General features: G+C 38.5%; 1 protein-coding gene across 2 annotated transcripts in view; it reads left to right on the top strand.

Moving 5' to 3' along the window:
* The window catches only part of sox6 (SRY-box transcription factor 6), a 389285-nt gene that overhangs the window by 169314 nt on the left and 201882 nt on the right, over positions 1-18089 (top strand). The gene's annotated exons all lie outside the window — the stretch shown is intronic.

Genomic DNA, 18089 nt, shown 5'->3' with positions numbered 1-18089 from the left:
TGGGCATAGAGTCATAGAGATGTACAGCATGGAAACAGACTATTTACCACTCTGCCCTCATCAATCCTCTTTGTTACTTCTTCAAAAAACTCAATCAAGTCTGAAAGAGTTGATTTCCCATGCGCAAGCCATGTTGACTGTCCCTAATCAGTCCTTGCCTTTCCAAATGCATGTGCATCCTATCCCTCAGGATTCCCTCCAACAAATTGCCCACCACCGACGTCCAGCTCACTGGTCTATGGTTCCCTGGCTTGTCCTTACCAGCCTTCACCACGTTAGTTATCCTCCAGTCTTCTGACACCTCACCTGTGACTATTGATGATACAAGTATCTCAGCAAGAGGCATAGCAATCACTTCCCTAGCTTCCCACAGAGATCTAGGGTACACTTGATCAGGTCCTGGGGATTTATCCACCTTTATGCATTTCAGGACATCCAGCACTTCCTCCTCTATAATATGGACATTTTTCAAGATGTCACCATCTATTAAGTGTGTACAAGAAAATTTTCTGATTCACTTTGTGGATGTACCTACTAGAGAGGGTGCAAAACTTGACCTACTCTTGGGAAATAAGGCAGGTCAAGTGACTGAGGTGTCAATGGAGGAGCACTTTGAGGAAAGATTAAAAATAAATATTAGAGTATAAATATCCTACTTTATCTCATCCCTTTAACCCCATGATCTATCAATATTCACCTGTGCTGCTGTATTCACTTGTATGGTTCTTCATAATCCTGATAAAGGGCTTATGTCTGAAACATTGATTCTCCTGCTCCTCAGATGCTGCCTGACCAGCTGTGCTTTTCTAGTGTCACACTCTCGACATTGATCTCCAGTATCTGTAGCCCTCACTTCATAATCCTTTGCTAATCTGTGCTCCATAACCATCCAATTGTAGTATGCCTAATGGTGATCTACCCAGCTCCCATAGCCCTTCATACCAATACATGTACAATCATCCCTATGGCCCTTTGTAGTATCAGTGTTAACTCACACCACTCCCTCTCCTCACCAACCAGTAAGCCATCTACTATCTAGCAAAGTCATACTCCGAAAGAAAGTAATCATTTCTGTTAAGATACCACCACAGGGAAAAAACTGCCCTTAATGCATTGAAATTATCACTCATTACACTAACTGTTCTCTTCATTATTGCTCCCTCAAAACTGCACAACTTCAAATCCACTCTTTTCTGCTTCCTATAATCTGCAGGCAAAGATTGACATTGCTTGATGATTGTTGCTGAATTAAACTTAGCCCTTCCTCCCATTTACCTGTTCTGTCTTGTAAAATTAGACAACTTGCTTTAAGGGACCTCCTGACCTTTGTACCTTTTTGAAAGCAAAAGCAATATTACAACCTATTGATTGTGGGTGACAAATTGGAGAGGTTGTTCAAATAGAGTCACAAATTTTCACACTTGAGGCTAAGTTGACATGAGTAAGCCAACTGTTTTTGAACATTATTTTTAAATGCTCCTAAACAGGTATCCTCATTGATGAGGGAAAGCATCATTTTAAAAAAAATGTTCTAATAATGTGCTTTCAAGATAGCTGACTAATGTCTCTACTGAAGATTGTAAAGTTAAAAATCACACAACACCAGGTTATAGTCCAACAAGTTTAATTGGAAGCACACTAGCTTTCGGAGCGACGTTCCTTCATCAGGTGATAGTGGAGGGCTCGATCGTAACACAGAATTTATAGCAAAAATTTGCAGTGTGATGTAACTGAAATTATACATTGAAAAATTGATTGTCTGTTAAGCCTTTCATCTGTTAGAATACAGTGATACTTTCACTTCTTTCATGTGTAAATCACAAAACCCTTTTTTAAAAGTTGCATTCTCAGGTTAGCTGTTAACAATGGTGATAGCTAGACAATATGTTGAAGGTGCTAGCCCCCGTGTTCTCTGTCTATGACCTTATGTTTAGATTGATTCTAATCTAAAAAGTGAGATAACAGAGTTTTACATAAATTCCTGCATATTTCAAGCTCAAAGTTCTACATGAATGTATGCAGTTTTTGAGCAAAGTGCAATGTAACCCTACAAGTACAAATTCACCCCACAAAATATGTGCGTGCATGTGGGTCTTTGTTTGTGTGTGTCTGTCTGTCTGGGGTGGGGGTTGTGAGTGTGAGAAAGTGTGTGTGTGTGTGTGTGTGTATGTAGTGAGTGCAGAGTGTCTTAAGTCTGCGAGGGGTGCATGTGTGAGTGTGGGAGTGTGTGTGTCTATAATGGTGTGTGTGGGTGTCTGTGTGCACATCTGTGTATACCTGTACGGAAAGTGCGTGTCCGTGTGTATGTGAGAGTGTGTGTGTGTGTAGTGCAATGGTGATCACCTGTAATGTGACATGAACCCAAGGTCCCGGTTGAGGCCTCCCTATGGGTACCGAATTTAGCTATCAGCCTCTGCTCAGCCAAATCATGAAGATTGTAAAGGAAGTGAGGGGCAATAGTTACAGAATAAGCTCATAGGGTTTGTCATCTGAAGCATAATCTTTCATCCTTCGAATTGTCCTTAAATTCAGGGCAGCTATAGACAAAATGTGGCATCCCAAGTTTAATGAGGAGTGCATTACTTGAATAGGGAATATAGCTCACAACATTCAAATAAAGTCTGAGCATAAGTTGCATCTGTGAATATGATATGAAGAGGGATACTTTGGTTATTTCCATTGTCAACACTGTTTATGTTATCCTGCCTTAATGTTGATTGTAATGAAGTGCATTTCATGAAACTACATTGCCAGAGTCTTCAATTTAACATGATAAATTGTCAGGAACTCCCTGAATTAATGATTAGCATGAATGTTTAAGAGTCTCTAAAACATCATATATTTTTTAACTCCTGCTTACAACTATTTAATAATAAAAAAAGGAAAGTAATTCATAACATATTGCAGCTTATTGACAAGACCTGGTTTACTAACAAGGGTCAAGTTCAGTGTAAGGACTAAGTGAAAACAAATTTCCATGCAAGATTCCTGAGACCATAACCCCACATAGCTAGTAATATATTTAGAAATTGTCCCACATTAAATTAGCACAATCTCCATTTAACATGAAATGTTTAATCCCCATATTAGCTGTTTTACAAATAATAAGTGGACACAGCAGTATAATCTAATGACAACTAGACAGTGTATGACAGTTTGTAGTAACATTTGTGAGTGATTAGCATGCTTTGAATGCCATCGTTAACCAATGGGTCAGCATTCCTTGGGTGGTGTTATATAGAGCTGTAAATAAAGTTGTGTGTGAATAATTTGATCCACAATTTGCTAATTTTGAACTAAGTAACTGGCCAGTTCTTTTGAAAAAGGTTATGTGTAATTCCACAGCATGATCCCTTCGGGTGCTTCAGAAAGGGTAAGTGCAGCCTTGCTTTCAATGGCAGAGGTTGCTTGTAAATTGCTGTGAATAGACCCAGCAGCTGACAAGCAGTATTAAGACAAACTGCCCCTTCTTGTTAGACAGATAAAATAAATCAGGTGTTTAGTCAAATTAAAATACTTCTGCTGAACCAGACTCTTGGGAGCACTGATCCACCTGACAAATCCAGAAGAAACTCAAGACAGATGTGCCTTGATTTTTTTTAAAAGGACCTGGAGAAAAACTTAACACTTTAAATGCCATTTTGATCTTTCTCTTTCATTCCTGTATAATTCACCACAGAATATTTCTCGGTAAACAGGGATTTCCCTACTTCTGCATGGCTGTCCATCTGTGCGAAGGTTGCAGTTTGGCATTTCACAACTTGTTAACATGTAACATCAATTTCAAAAAGTAACCATAAGTTCCATGGATTAGCTAAGACTGCCTGGTATGCTTCAGAGGCATCCAGAGTAGAGGTTGGCTTCGAACTCCGGTGCATGCCGGGTTAGATGCTTATAGCTGGTTCGATGATAGCAGAATTAAAAGACTTAGATAATAATGATCAGCCAGAACTTCCGCACTTCCAGTGAACCAATTATGAAAGGGAAATGTCAACTGATGGCACGGTGTGATTTGGCTTTGTTGCAGCCATACCCCAAGATACATTTACCCAGAAATTCTTCCTGGGATCAAATAGGTCGAATGCTGCAATATTGAATGACTGCTGCTGCCAATTGACATAGTCTAGCATATGCCACTGTCTTGAGGCATAGGATGCAAACTTCAGGGGTGATGGTTAAGAATTTCGACCAACAATTCATGTTTCATTTCTTTTTCGCTGGGAGATTTGTACTCCCAGTTGTAATTGCAGGTTAAGGAACGCATAGCGATCTCTGTACATATAACTCATTCCTCCCTCTTTAACATTGCTTATGGATTAAAAATATATTGTTAAAACATACTTGCTCACTTCTTGCCAGGACAAGCAGCAATTCTCTTTGACACCAGCACAACTTGGATGTTGAGCCACTGCTCGCTCTGAGCAATAGGACCACCACCTCATATTATTTGCAGCACCTTATTATTTTGTAGTTCCCATTCATTTCACTAACAAAATCACATCTTATAATGAATTAGAGAAATATGCTAATAGATTTACATGAAGCTCGGTGGGAGAAAGCTTGCATGACCTAGTTGGGCTAAATGCCCATTTCTGTGCTGTGAATTCTATGTCATTCAGTAAAGGTATTACTTAAAAGTAACATGATTAGCACTTCTTCCATCATGAATCACAAATACTTCACACTCTTTTCATTAACATTTGAGCGGTTCTGAGCATGAACAAAATCTATGGCAAATGGAGCAGAAAAAGTAAGTGCAGACAGACCATGGGGAATAAACAGCACTAAAGAAACACTGACAACAGTTTAAAAAGTGTGGTAGAAAGGAATTACTTCACTAATGGTGTTTTGCAATCCTTTGAGTGAGAGCAACTCTACTGTTATGTCAAAATCAGTTTGAAATGAGACAACCCCGGTCTTTCTTTTTAAATATACTTGTACCATTTGTGCATCCATTCAAGGTACACAATATATTAACAAGTGACAGATTCACAGGGGGACTCTTGTGAGGGTTGTATTTTGCAAGAGCCAAAGATAACTGGTTAGGTTTTTGCTGATTGCAACGTGCAATATTGTCTCATATTATTTATTTCATTCTACATTTTATGAAGAATCAATAAAATGTATGAATAAAATAGCCCTGCTTTGAACGTTAATGAAAAGAGTGTGAAGTAGTCATGATTCGTGGTGGAGTGGGTACTATTTCTGTGTGTCAGGCATTCGCCATATCCATAGAATGTTTGAAGCTATGATATTTTCGATTTTGATGCTTAGGTCATGGTTTGTGAAATCTGTAGGAACCATTACTCAAACAATATGAAATTATTTAATTAAAATGCCATAAACTGAGCAGCACGTACTTAAATATGTCAGGTCAGCTGGAGACCTTAGTAAAACCCCAATTATTTGTAATACTGGCTTATGGTAATTTAATAAATAAACGACACCATGGTAGCACATATTATATTGTAACTTATTAACGAGACGCATTAATAGATAGGGCCTGTGTGGTGTAAGGACTGATTTAAAATAGGTTTCTATTGTGCTACTGTCTTCATATCACAGTCCTGCACTATCGATAATATATTCCTACTTGCCGCATAGTATATTAGTGCTGCCACCTCTTAACAGTAAAACATGCAATTTTCATCCTCATTTTAAATGTTTTACAAGTAGTAAGTGGATTTAATAGCAAACTTCACATAACAACCAATGAGTTGATTAAAGAGGTGTTTCCCTTAGCATATATTAGCTGTCAAACCATTAGTTCTTGGAAATGAATCATGATCACTGCAGAACACAGAATAGAAAAGCACCTGTAATATTAATTTTGAACCAGTTTAATAGGGCAATCTGTGCATAAAAATATTTTGCCTGAATTTCATGTTATACTTTTTTTCATGTCCCCCTTTTCCCAATCTTCAATAAAACCCAAAGTTCTTTGTATCTGTTTGACTCATACTTGGTTAAGGCTCTGTGGATGCTACTAGCCTTCTGCTACCTTACCCACATAGAATAGTTTCTGACTGAGCCCACATAACATGTTTTGACAAGCTATTTGACCTCACAACTGAGCTTATTCCTTTCTGACCCATATACATTTTTCAACATAGTAGTTGCTAAGAATCAGCAGCAGAAATCCTGCCTATTCATTACACCACTTTCTTTATCAGAGGCCCTATCACAAGGTCCTTACCATCACCTGGACAGAAATCATCAACTCCATATGGCTAAGCTCAGTTCTAAACAATATAGCTATACCTAGCTGGCTGAACTGGGCAATTTAGAGCTGATTCAGAAAACCTCAGAATGTCTTAGTAGTGTCTCGAGAGTGTCTTTGTTTTCACGTGATGATAGCAAGTTGAAAATTGAAGGTATTCAGTGGTCCTGTTAGGTGCCCAGGCAGGTAGAACTTACACCTTTCAGTCTTATGTTACTTTGATCTCATCCCAAATTTATAGCCAGGGCCAATAAAATAAAGGGTGGGTCTCCACAGCATTGGGATTTCAGTGTGGTCTCTTGCAGCTTTGTCTATGGTGGGGCTAGGAGAGGTGGTGTCATGAATTACTTGCAGACATACTGAACTTTTAAACAACACCTTTTTTTTAAGTACACACTGAAAGCTAAGCCCAGATGATAATGTATGCTAATGCTATATAATGTAATGGAATTCAATGATTGCTCAAAGATTCTCTGTGTGAATCCATGGAACGCTGCACCTTGTAGGGTGGCAAGGAAAAGGAAGCTTCAAAGAGAGAGATTTCAAAAGGCAGAGTTTCAAGGCAATCTAATTATCTCCTTGCAGCAGAAAAACATCCATATTCTAGACGGTAGACATGAGTTGAAAGACATGTTTGTGTTTTATTCTTCCAGGGATATACAAAAAAGGGGATTAAATATTAACTACAGAACACTGTTCTGTATCTGATAGTGAGTTGATGTGCTGGTGTGGTCAAGTGTGCTGTGAAGGTCACATATTGGGGATAGCTATTAGACACCTTTGTGCTTCAAGTGAAAGAAAAGAAACTCTATGCTCTGAAAGGTGGAAGCCAGTTGCCATCAAAAAGAAAACAGGACAAGCAGAAAAATCAGGTAACAGCTAATCTTGTCAAAAACATCAAAAACAATGTAATGGAAAAGAGGGAAATGGTAGAGAAGCTAAATGATTACTTTAGTCTGTTTTCACTGAGAAAGATCCAAGAAATATCCCAGTGTTGGAGATCCAAATGATTGGGGAGAGGAGTTAAAGGAAGTTATTATTTATAAGAAGGTTACACTGGAGAAATCAATGAGGCTGATTATGTATGAATCTCCGGGACCTAATGTTTTACATCTCAGAGTGTTAAAGGAGGTGACTATGGATTGATTAGTGCATTGGTGATCATCTTCCAAAATTCTATAGATTATAGAATGATACCTGTAGATTGGAAATTACCAAATTTCACCCCATTATTTAAGAAGGGAGTGAGGGAAAATAGACCTGTTAGCCTTTCATCAGTAGTAGGGAGAAATATCAAAATCTATTATAAAGGATGTAATAATTAAACACTTGGGTAAATAAGACCTGATAGGGCATAATGAGACTGGATTTGCGATTTCAAAATTATTTGATGAAACTGGAGCTTTTTGAGGATGTTACTAACAAAATTGATAAAGGAGAGTTGATGGACATAGCAGATATTTTTAATCAACCTGTTCAGATATATTACAACATCTTTGGAATAGCTCAGACTTGAACCCTGGACCTTCTATGTCAGAGGCAGGAACACTACCACTATGCTTTAAAAGCACTACAATGGATATACCATACATAAGATCTCCCAGAGGAGGTTGTTTAGCAAAATTAAAGCATGGAGGATAGGAGATAATGTACTGGCATGAAATAATTGTTGGCTAACTGGAAGAAAACTATACAAGGGATAGACAGTTAATTCTCATATTGGAAGATTGTAGGGCATTGCAAAGATCAGTATTTGCACCTCAGCCTTTCACAAAATATGTTCATGCTTCTGACTTCTTTTTTACTTCCAACCATAGGACCATAAGATAAAGGAGCAGAATTAGGCCTTTTGACCCATCTGGTCCACTCTGCCATTTGATCATGGCTAATATATTCTCAAATCCATTCTTCTGCCTTCTCTCCGTAACCCTTGATCCTCTTACAAATCAAAAAACTATCTATCTCTGCCAATTGCTCATAATATTCCAAATGCTCTACCTTCTCAATGTCCTTTTTTTCCTCTTTGGAAGACTGCTGTCACTCCCCCATTTCTTCAATCTCCATCACATCTCCTCTTTGCCTGATCTATTTTTTCAGAGTGCTAGGATTATGCAGCATACTCAATCTGGGTTGTACTGATAGGCCCTTCCCAAAATGATCCAAAGATTGAAATGTCAACTTCAGCAGGCCTATCATTTGCATGCCCTGATAAAGGGTGGTCTACGTTGTATTGACACTCTGCTTCAGTCAGGCTTCTGTACGAGAACAATCAACCATTGTTGCAGAGGATAGACCTTGTCTTCCAATAACTATCCTTACGAGGTTAAAACAAAATAAACCAGGAACATGGGAGCACTGAAGGTTGTAGGCACCAATGCAGCAACCAGGTTAAATCTTAGCAGGACTTATACACTTAATGGTAAGGTCCTAGGGAGTGTTGCTGAACAAAGAGACCTTGGAGTGCAGGTTCATAGCTCCTTGAAAGTGGAGCCACAGGTAGATAAGATAGTGAAGAAGGCATTTGGTATGCTTTCCTTTATTAGTCAGAGTATTGAGTACAGGAGTTGGGAGGTCATGTTGCAGCTGTACAGGACACTGGTTAGGCCACTGTTGAAATATTGCATGCAATTCTATCGGAAAGATGTTGTGAAATTTGAAAGATTTACAAGTATGTTGCCAGGAGGATCTGAGCTACAGGGAGAGGCTAAACAGGCTTGGGCTGTTTTCCCTGGAGCGTTGGAGGTTGAGGGGTGACCTTATAGAGGTTTATAAAATCATGAGGGTCATGGATAGGATAAATAGACAAAGTCTTTTCCCTGGGATTGGGGAGTCCAGAGCTAGAGGGCATAGATTTAGAGTGAGGGGAAAAGATATAAAAGAGACCTAAGGGGCAACTTTTTCATGCAGAGGGTGGTACGTGTATGGAATGAGCTGCCAGAGGATGTGGTGGAGGCTGGTACAATTGCAACATTTAAGAGGCATTTTGATGGGTATATGAATAGGAAGGGTTTGGAGGGATATGGGCTGGGTGCTGGCAGGTGGAATTAGATTGGGTTGGGATATCTGGTCGGCATGGATTGGTTGGACCGAAGGGTCTATTTTCATGCTATGACTTTATGTGGTACTGATGAGTACAGATGACTCCCTTATTCATGGAATGGAACTTATTTCAGATGATGACATAAAATGCATAATGATATTGTGCTCCTAAAACAATAACTGTGAAGTCTCTATTGCCTTACACCTAAAGGAAGCTAACTGTGTGGCCAAAGCCCTGACAGAATATTGGTTCAGTGGTTAGCACTGCTGCCTCACAGTGCCAAGGACCCGGGTTTGATTTTAGTTGCGGGTGACTGCGTGGAGTTTGCATATTCTCCCTATATCTATCTATGTTTCCTCTGGATGCTCCAGTTTCCTACCATAGTCCAAAGATGTGCAGGTTAGGTGGATTACCAATAGCATCCAGGGATGTACAGGCTAGTTGGATTACCCATGGGAAACGCAGGGTAACAGGAGTAAGGTAGTTGGGTGGGTCTGAGTGGGATGCTCTTTGGAGGATCGTGTAGACTCAATGGGCTGAATTTCTTGTGCAACCAGATATCTGTCGATGAAGTGAGCAAATTCTTAGGTATTGATTGAATCCTCTGATATCTTAAATTGACTACTATATACACAGATGCGAGTTGGATACTTTATTAAGACAATGTTCCTTTAATAACCAATCAATTATTGTAAGTAATCTGTACAGAGTTATTGAAATTGTACCAATAAAAAATGGACTGATTAAAAAAAACTAAGAAATTTAAAAATCAGTCATCAATGTAACATAAAATGTAGACAATATAGTACCATTGGTTCAAAGCACTGTAATATATGAATTATAGAATGTAGATATATAGCACACTGTAATTTATATTTTAAAAACCTATTCATTAGAGCCATGAAATCAATCACTTGGTGCCACGTATCCATTGGCACTACACAACAGTGGTTGTTTTCACTTGTATTGTACCCTTTTCTGTCTCTGTCTTTAATACTGTCAATGACTTGACCTCCACAGCCTCCTGTGGCAATGAGTTCCACAGATTCACCAACCTCTGGCTGAAGAAATTCCTCCTCATCTTAGTTCTAAAGGGTCATCCCTTCATTCTGAGCTGCGTCCTTGCATCCTCGTCTCTTCATTTGGTGGAAACATCTTCTGCACGTTCACTCTAACCAGCCCTCTCAATATTCTGTAAACTTCAATCAAATCCCTCCTCATCCTTCTAAACTCTGTTGAGTACAGACCTAGAATCCTCATTTGTTCCTCATGTGACAAGACTTCATTCCCAAGATCATTCTGTGAATCTCCTCTGGAGCCCTCCCATGCCAGCACAGCCTTTCTTAAATATGATGTCCAAACTGAACTGATATGTTAATTTTGAGAGGATCCTGAATTAGAACTCTCAAATTCCTTTGTGCTTCAGATTTAGAAAGCCTATACCCACTTAGAAAATAGTCAATACCTTTATTCTTCCTGTCAAAGTGCATAATCTCATATTTTCCCACTTTGTATTCCACCTGCCACTTCTTTGCCCACAGTCTTAGACTGTTCAAATTCTTCTGCAGCCTCCCTGCTTTCTCAACATGACCTATCTTGATCTATCTTTGTATCATCTCCAAACCTAACAACACTGTCCTCTGTTCCTTCATCCAGATGATAATTACAAGCTGGAGTAGATAGTTTTTCCCTTGGAGTCTGCAGCAACATTCCATGAAATCATGGCTGATCTGATAATGGCCTTAATTTCACTTTCCTGGCTGCCCTGAAAACTATTGAGTCCCGTACTGATTAAAAATCTGCCTAACTTGGCCTCACAAGGAGACACATCTTTTCAGCATCCACCCCTGTTAATTCTGCATAGGATGTGTTTCAATCAGATCAACTCTTAGGCTTCTAAATTCAAATGTAAAGGTCCAATTTGCTTAACACTCCCCCAGAATTTCACTGCTTCATCTCAGGAGCGAATGTTGTCTGAACTGCTTCCCATGCAATTTAAGTATAGGGTCCAAAACTGTGCACAACACACCAGATGTGGTCTCACCAATGCTGTGTACAACTGTCACAACTTCCCTTGTTTTGTATTTAATTCCCTTTGCAATTAACACCAACATTCCATTTACCTTTCTAATTACTTGCTGCACCTACACACTAACATTTTGTGATTGTGTACTAGGGCATCCAAATCCTCTGTGTATCTTGTGGTTTTGCAGTCTCTGTACATTCAAATAATGTAGTTTTTCTATTCTTCCTGCCAAAATGAACAACTTCCCATTTTTCCACATTATAGTTCATCTGGTAAATGTTTGCCCACTGAATCTATCTAGATTATGTGGTAAATTTAGTATGTCCTCTTGACAATTTACTTTCCTGCCTATTTTTGTCAATAAGTTTAGCTACATTCCATCCCATCATCTATGTTTTTGATATAAATTGTAAATTGTTGAGGCCCTAATACTGTTGCACTCACAAGTTACAGCTTACCAACCTGAAAATTGCCCATTTATCTCAACTGTCTGCTTCTGTTCAGCTAACCAAACCTCTGTCTATGCTACGTTAAGAAAGATATTTGGTGGGGCCATTCATCAGATACAATTCATTGAATTGGCCAAATTTCATCCAATAGTCATTAAATTATTGGTCAGAGCATTGTATATAGGAGTTGGGAGGTCATCTTGCTGATGTATGGGACATTGGTTAGGCCAGTTTTGGAATATTGCATGCAATTCTGATCTCCCTGCTATAGCAATTATGTTTTGAAATTTGAAAGGGTTCAGAAAAGATTTACTAGGATGTTATAAAGGGTTGGAGGATTTGAGCTATAACAAGATGCTAAATAGCCCAGGGCTGTTTTCCCTGGAATGTTGAGGGGGTGACCTTATAGAGGTGTATAAAATCATGAGAGGCATGGATAGGATAAATAGACAAGGTCTTTTCCCTGGAGTATGCGTGTCCAGAACTAGAGGGGGCATAGGCTTAGGCGAGAGGGGAAAGATTTATAAGGGACCTAAGGGGCAACTTTTTCATGCAGAGGATGATGCATGTATGGAATGAGCTGCCAGAGGAAGTGGTACAGGCTGGTACAATAACAGCATTTAAAAGACATCTGAATGAGTATATGAATAGGAAGGGTTTAGAGGGATGTGGGCCAACTGTTGGCAGATGGGACTAGATTAGGTTAGGACATTTGGTCGGCATGGACGAGTTGGACTGAAGGGTCTGTTTCCTTGCTGTACATTTTTATGACTCTATGACTCTAACTGACAGCATTTACCAGCACTGACATCCTTCGCCTTAGTTGCATAAAAATCATTCTGTAAGCCTAAGAATTGGAATTGCATGTCAAGCCTTTCAACTCTGATGAACATGATGTCATAAAACAAATAAATGAATAAACATTGAAAGGTGGTCTGTATATTGTTCATTTTGGCACTTTGTGAAATTCATACAGCAAAAGTCTTGGGACTGTGGCACAATTGTATAATTCTTCCTCCTTCCCTTGTCAATGAGGTGGAATGAATGAGGAATTCAGAGACATTCCTGTAGAGAAGTCAGAATTACTACGTGCTATATAATGAAAGTATATTGGGATTATGAAAGTACTTGTCCTTTGTCATCAAAATGTTTGTTTTTTGCAACATCAACGAAAATCTATTTGGGATTCCTTACAAGACAAAAGCTTTTTAAAGGGCAGAATAACTTGATAGCCTCAAATCTGTGGTATATGCCCTCATGAGAAACAGAACAGCTATAATAGACCACCCTGTAATATTATTGGCTTTATTAATAGCCTAAAGTCTTTCTGAGCTAATCACAGGTTATTAATTATATCATAACTCTTTAGTATGTAAATCATTTAACAGCTACATGGAGGTAAATTCAAGATGTTAATAACATTTTAGGATTCAGATGATGGCTATAAATTTTTGGAGCTTCTGTCTGTGGTTTCTGGTGGGATCTCATCTTCTGAATAAGCTTAATCTCTTATCATTCCCAAGGATCTATTAATCCTATATGATTTAAGCAATAAAATGATGACCAATCACTGCCTTCCTATACGTATTAACTCCATATCAGTTAATTTATACTGAGAACTACTAACTAGGTGCTGGATCATGTGTTCCCAATATGAGATAGCCATATTTTGAGAGAGCTTTGACTTCTGTTTACTGTTCACTCTTTCTCTAGTTCCAGTTGTTGAGCTTCTGTCAAACTAGCCGGTGAATGTTGTTGAGACCTGAATAATGAACCTTGTTGCAGATGGGAGGGAAGAATATTTTAATGTAGCTTCAGTTTGTATTGTAAGTAGGACAATGACTCTAGCTCTTTGGAAGACAGCTAGATGAAAATCACTACCAATCAAAAGTGGGATTTAAAATTTGGTTCCTTCAGGAAGGGGTTTACTGCTGTACTGTTGGAACTATTCTCCGAATTAATATAAACAAAAAAAAACTTTAAATTATTCATTTGTAGTAACTGTCCTGATCCCATGCTTACAGAAACCTGCTTTGCAATTCTACCTCATACAGACTAGAAATTCTCAAATTGATTTCAAGGTCCTTGTTGGTTTGTGCGAAAGTAAAGTGAAGTAGGTGATGCTCCTACAAGTATGCATGGCCAAAATTGGCTGGGGTTCCCATTTATGGCCACTATCTGGTGTGAAAATTTGAATGTCTTTCTATGTGTGCATTTGCTCATTTGTGTGTATGGCTAAAGATCACCCAGAGCTCTGATGCCTCCTATAGTTAGAACAGCATACCAGGAGCCACAGTTTTGGTCAGTGGCAGAATAACATTTAGAGGAGGGCACCTAAGGGCTCGTCATTTACTTGTATCACTACACTAGCAAAACGTCTTCACCTACAGGAGAGAAGAAAGGAACATTCTGACTATCACTGCAATCTCATGTTTCAGCTGATGTTGTGGCTTGTCTGTGCTTTGATGTCCACATTTCTGATATCTGAACCCTTAGTAACTGCTGTGCTCCTCACGAACATTCATTATTTTGCGTAAAATGTCTTTGTTGGACTAGATGAGTAAACTTGCCAATATTCAGCATCAGCCAAGAACGCAATCTGCAAAAACATTTGGTGTGAGTCCAGGTTTTTGAGCCTGCTTCTAAAAGAAAAAAGCTAACGTTTGTCGACTGGAAATGGAACAAATTAAAATTGTGAAACGCTAATAGTGAGGATGTGTCGATTTGTTTTGTGTGGAGAAAATGTTTCTACATTTTCTTCATTGTGTCTCATTAATATATCACCTGGAAGGCTTGTTTCACTGTTAACAAAATGACAGAGGAATTGGAAAAAGGTGACAATACGTCTTTCAGCTGCTTTGTACTAACAACTGAGAAATCTTTAGTTGCTGTAAGAGCAGCATCTCATACATGGACTTTTAAAATTGTTTTCAACACCATATGAATGGTACAAATATTAGAGCTAAAGTCTGTTTATAGAATCACTGTTACATTTCCTCCAGCTTTATTTGATAGCTGTTATCGTAAAAACCTTGTGAACAAGTGGAATTTCCCATATGTAAGGTCACAGGAGCATAGTATAAGTTAGAGAGGTGCTATCATCTTTTACTAAGTTTCTGGGTTTATTAAAACCATTTTGTTTTGTTCCAGCTATAAGTTTTTAAATTTTCTCACGCAACTGAGATACTTTGTCCATTTACTCTTACTGGTATAAATGTTGACATGAGTATAATGGAGTTATGCCATATGCATGCCATGCAAATGCTTTTTACATATTTTACATCCTGTGCACACATGTCCAGAAATCTGTGAGATTTAGCCATATATTCTTGTGGTGCCGTAACAGTGCCCCTATCTCTGAGTCAGGATGCTTGGGTTCAAGTGCCATCTGCTTTAGAGGTGTGTAGTAACATCTCTCTGAACACTTTGATTTGAAAACATCTCACTGTCCACACTTGCGACCTCATGAGATCAGTTTTAATGCTTTGAACCAAGATTTTTCAAAGTTTCAAAATGAATAGAATGAAGCTGACCCTGTTTTCTGATGCCCACCAATTTAGCAAAAAGCTGAGTGCTTCCACAGACAGGGATGTAGATGTCATTGAAAGGGGTCAAGTTTGTGTAAACCTTGTGCCACAAGTGGCACTGCATCTAGTGGTACACTTAGAAACCAGCCCTAGATGCTGGACAGTGATTTTCATGGCATTGTGAAGCATTATGCTATATGTTATTCGTGTAATATCTTTACCTAAATTAAATGTTAAACAAGGAATTAAAGTCCTTTTCCAGTTTGCAATAATTTGATTCGCTAAAACTATTGGAATTATCGACTAATTTGAAGCGAGGAATTCCAGTTTCTTTTGTTGCATGATTTGACTTTAATCAGCAGATTAATACAAACAAGTACAACTCACATCTATATCGCATTTTTAATGTAGAAGAGCATCCAGTTTGATTTATAGATACACAAAGGACAAATATAGAAGGTGACACAATATAAGTTTTCGAATTGGTGATCAAAATCGTTGATACAGAAGTAGTTTTCAAAAAGGGCTTTAAAAGGAAGAAAGAGAGGTATTCTGGAACATGGTGGCTGATGGCTGAAAGCACAGCCATCAGTGGTAGAATGAAAGGATGGATGTATGCACAAGAGGCTGGACTCAGGGGAATAGAGGGCTTATGGGATAAACTTAATGAAGAGTGGTTTAAGAACTGAATGGTTCACATTGATTAATGGGATTGCTGGCACCCCTGAAGGTGTAGGATGAAGAATTGCAATCAATAAATGAGTCTCTTGTCCTAGGTTGAGATACATAGAGAAGAAATGGTGGAGACATGGTTGAAGAGGCAGGGAAATATCCTACAAGGAAATGATCAACATAAAAAGGGAAGAGGTAATCAGAGGTCAACAAAAGGGGATAGCTGACTGCAAATTAGTCAGGTTAGTTCCAGGTTAATGCATTCAGCTGAAAACTCACTGTGTGAATTTTATGCAGATAGCACATTTTATGTACAGTATCCACTTTCTTATGTGAAGTACAATATTTATGTGACTAAACAAATCTCTTCTATTCAAGTTGGCGCATTCATCTGATGCAGGTGAAACAGTTCAGTGACTGGCAGATTGATGTCCAGGACAAGTATTTACAATGTTTCTGGACCTTTAATCCAGATGACAATATTCTGTGTACCATAAGTTTAAAGTTAGAAAAATATTTACAGTATAACTGCATGGTGTATTCAGGATTTTTCATTTTGAATTGCCAGCATTCTTGAAGCCATTGATTAAATTTTACTCCTTTTGACTTTATTATGTATTAGCATTATTAGTGGCGGCAGCAATCACTCGCTCCAGAGTATGACTGTTAACCTATGAAATTCCATTCCACTGGCCAAGGATTCTGTGCGTCCTTGTGTGGCTAATGAGCCAATCATGGAGCCAGATCTCTGATCACACACTTGGCAGGTGACTCTGGGAAGTGGAATTGGTCTTTGGCCTTGATCATTGGTATTTCTTTTCCCAGTTACTTTTCTGTACTTCCTTTTGCTAATAGGAGTTCTCAAAGAACTGTGTCCCTTCATTCAAGAGTTTCGTCCAAGTCACTTTCTTCTCATTGAGGGTCACTCAAGTATTGATGTCTAGTTTGTATTTATTGAGGGAAGCCTTCACAGAGTCTTTGAAATACTTCCTTTGACCTCCTCTCATTCGAGGGCCTTTCCTGAGCTGGTAAAGTTGATTAGCTTTGGTAGTCAGAACTCAGGAATCCTAAGCATGTACTCATTCAGTGGAGTGGGTTTTAAGTGGTCATGCCTTTGTTGCAGGTGCAATTGGCTCCTTCCAGGGTACTGATGTTGGTATATCTATGCTCCTAGCTTCTGTGGAGAATCCATCTCAAACAGATAACATTCCTCAAGGGCCTTGAGCCGATGCCTATATATCGTACAAGTTTCAGAACCATACAGAAAAGTCAGAAAGATGACTGTCTTATACACTATGATTTTTATATCAGCTCATTTGTGATAACAGCATATGGAATATACCAATAAGTTGAATGACGTTACTGGACTCTGTTGATTAAACTGCCTTCATAGAAGCAGCAGCTCTGTTTTGATATAAAATTAGTTGCTGTGTTGTTGATGTATAAAATTGTCTCAAATTTTGAATCAATAGTTATTTACTTCAGGTTCATTTGAATAAATTCCTTTATAATTGCAGCATGGTAAATCAGTATTTCACTGTATGTAAGAGAGAAATGTAGTGAGCTGCATGTGTGGCAACCTTCGAAGTTCAAGAAGTGGAAACCTCAGTAGTCAAACGTGCTCACTGGTATTCTGAATACCCTACAGTGTTAACAAAATTACCAGGAGTATCCAAGCTGCAGACCCTGAGCATTAATAATATGCTCTTCATAACTTAGGCTACTTAGTTCTATTTGTGTTTATATTTCTTATTTTCCACTTTGGCTTGTTTGAATTTTACAGGGTAGAAGGTTTGGAAAGGAGTATTTTAGCACAATTGCCTCATTGGTCAGTAAATTAAAATGTCATGATCTGTTAACAACTTGAGATTGGAACCTGGATTTAAATCTTGTATGTGTTCCGGAAACTCCAACGTAGCGACAGAGCTGTCTATCATTTATTGAATGGATTGAACCCACTCCATTCCAATATGATTGGGCATTTGGGCTAAATTTAATGATCTGATATTGTAATAGATTCAACTTACAATTTAATTGGATCTGAATTGTAAGAATGCTACATGTATGATTGTGCCTAATGCACATCTCTCACATTGGGACTGAATGGATGGATAGGTGCAAACAGCAGCACTTTACTAACAGCTACACTTCAATT

The sequence above is a fragment of the Hemiscyllium ocellatum genome, chromosome 18 (assembly GCF_020745735.1).
Source record: "Hemiscyllium ocellatum isolate sHemOce1 chromosome 18, sHemOce1.pat.X.cur, whole genome shotgun sequence".
In the NCBI taxonomy this organism is placed as follows: domain Eukaryota; kingdom Metazoa; phylum Chordata; class Chondrichthyes; order Orectolobiformes; family Hemiscylliidae; genus Hemiscyllium; species Hemiscyllium ocellatum.
The sequence above is the reverse complement of the archived record's forward strand: the minus strand, read 5'-3'. Positions and strand labels throughout refer to the sequence as shown.